Below are 3,169 nucleotides of genomic sequence, written 5' to 3'. Positions count from 1 at the left end.
ATTTATTTTCTATCCATTTATTTTAATGTAAAAAGTACTTGGTATCTTTATTTTGAATATTTTAAAAAATTTTGTTACTTTAAAAGTTCAACTATGATGTTTTTTTTTTTCTTCTCAGATAAGCTTCAAAAAACTAATAACTCTTTTAATTTAACCAGTTGACAACCAATGACGAGATAACTCGTTATTGCTTAGGACGCCAAGTACGATTTATCTCATAGTTTGTTTATTTGCTATTTATATATGTAGCAACGATGAAGCTTGTTGCTCCATAAATATGGCAAGTAAAAAATCTCCAATAGCTAATATAATACTAATTGTAGCAAGAAATGTTATCCCAGTTGTACAAATATTGTAAGTAAATATCTCATAATTGGCATGATAACTATAACTAGGCAATAACACGTGTGATTTATCTTGTGTTGGCAGTCAACATGTCAATATATTTATAATGTTCTGTGAGTATGTGGTATACTATTCAGAATCAGGGGTTCAAATAGGCAATTAGATTTCACATAAGCATCGGATTATTTTTTTTTTTCGGATATAAAATTGACATGAACAAAAAAGTAAATAAATAAATATTGAACTTTTTTTTTATTCATGGAAAATACAAGGATTCAGGCTTGTGGAGTGGGAAAACAAATAAGTCAATCGGTAGAGTAATGCTTTAATTAATTACGATTTTTTTAAATATATAATCTTGTTTTATATATTGTTTGAACAATTATTTTCCTCTCTTGTAATTTTTATTTATTTATTTTTTTTTTTTTGATACTGTCTTTTCCATACCAGAGCCTCAACTATTTCCATGACTTCACTATTTAACTGAGTATCACTGTATGATTGTTAATTAAAAGAATGGTTTCAAGAAAATTAAATTTCTTTTTTTAAAAAAGTTTATCAATAACTGTTATTAGTTGATATTTAAAATGAGTGCCATCTAGATGTATTATAAGAAAGTTGAATTAATTAGATGAAAATTCTTTTAAAACACCTTAACTTCATTAGTTCAGGAAATAAATAATTAGGAACTTTTATTTTTTCTCCTATCAACATCGTTTCCGCCCTTATACCCATTTTTAAGTTTATTTGAAAAGCAATAATATGTCATCTAAATAATCTGTCTTTATTGCTAGCTTTATTTAAAATTCTAACTTATTAACTAATCAATATTTAAAATATCTCTGTTTTGCTAAGTGGCACATCTGACAAAAAAAGTTTAAATTTGAAGTATTCCAAAAATAGTACCATAAACTGGGGTTACTTTCTCTAGTGAGTACCTCCTGTAGACTGTTCTGAAGCTTGTCACAAAGTAACCAAATTATACATTGCAATCTTTGGAATACTTCAAATATAAAATTTAAAAAAACTTTTTTTATATCTGATTTGCCAATATTTAAGCAAAACCGCGATATTAAGATTTCATATTAATGTGATAATATATTTCATTAATTTGTACATAGAAATATTGTTGATAAGGAAAAAATATTAGTATAAATATAAAAGGGTGTTCGAAGAGAGTAGATTTAAAAGAGACTCTTTTGAGTAAGATTTTTGATTTAATTTTTTCCCCCTGGCATAAAAATGTATAAAATAAAATAAATATTTTTCTCAATTATAATTATTATTATTACTTTTAAATTAATGCATCAGTTATTTCAAGAATTATTCATGATTTGTATAAAAAGTTTATAAAATACATTCTTCCATGATAGTATATTTCAATCCCTGTTTCGAATGTTATGACTTAATTTAAAATTAAAGTTCAGTCAAAATTTTTATTTATTTTGAAAAATATTGCCCAATGCTGCTGTCTCCTATAATACAACTATAACAATACTATGAATTAATAAGATAAAATAAACAGACATTATCCGTTCAATTATAGATGCATGGTGTAGTCTCACATTCCCTCCTATAAATGTTGTGAGATTTCTACCTTATAGAATTCCCTTCTAATAAATTATTAATCTGTTTTCTGGCGAATATCGACATTTTTCTATTTTTCTAAAAAGTTATGTATTTATGTAAATAATATTACTAAGTTACCAGCTAAATTCATTTGAAATATATGTATGTGAACAATTGTTTAGTAATAAAATAAAACACTGTAAAATAGACAACTAAATTTATTTATATCCATTGATTAAACAATCCTTGATTCACAAATTTAATGTTTACTTTTTTTTTTTTTTTAATATATGTTAATACAAAAAATTCTTAAATAAAATGACTAGAACATAATTTGGTATGTAAGATAATATTTACAAAAATTTACACACTAGTACAATAATCAGTCTCCAAGAAAAATAAAGTAAAATTAATATATACTATTAATGAACAACTTTATTAAGGCTGTTTATTTTTTTATTGAGATTTATTTTTTAATTTATAATATAAATAAAAATGATTAAAAGGGAAAACTCGAACTATATTTTTATATATAATAATAATAACTTTTTGACTAAATTTTATCTTGTATTAATATTCAGTTTACATATGATGTTTTGTTTTTTTTCATCGACCATTTTCAACTTCACCCTAGTCACAGTATAAAAATTATTGTGATTGTTTTATGACCTTAGTAAAAAACTTCCTGTGAAAAGCAGGATTTTAGAAAAATTAATACAAACACATCTAAGAGTTTTACAATTTAAAATAGTTTTTACATTATGAAGTTGGATAATGTTGAAAGTTATCAATAAAAAAGCTGAAACGTTTCAAATATTTATATAGAATAAATTTTGATGAGTTTTAGTTATTAAAAAAAAAAAAATTATGTTAAAAAGTGGTTAATGTAGTTCAAGTTTCTTTTTTGATCTTTTCGAATAATATTATAATTTAAATATGAATCCCAATTAAAAAAACAAACAACTATAATAAAATTGTTTAAAATATATATTAATTTTTTTACATTTTATTGCCATAACTTCTTGCAGTTGCCATTTCTATCCATTTTTTGTCCTTCTGGGCATTTGTTGCCAATGGATCGGTACCGAGTGAGTCTCCTTCCGTGCCTGATCCGATGGAACAGAGAGAAAAATCCGTTGATTGGGCCAGCTTCCTCTGAGTCTGTGTTCTGTTGTTGACTGGGAAAGAGAGACCTTTTCACTAACACATTCTGATGTCCTAGAGGCTCCTTGTACATAGGTTGGTCAAGGTGCAA

Source organism: Halyomorpha halys, unplaced genomic scaffold (genome assembly GCF_000696795.3).
Source record: "Halyomorpha halys isolate HHAL.00 unplaced genomic scaffold, Hhal_1.1 Scaffold2159.1, whole genome shotgun sequence".
Classification (NCBI taxonomy): Eukaryota; Metazoa; Arthropoda; class Insecta; order Hemiptera; family Pentatomidae; genus Halyomorpha; species Halyomorpha halys.
The sequence above is the reverse complement of the archived record's forward strand: the minus strand, read 5'-3'. Positions refer to the sequence as shown.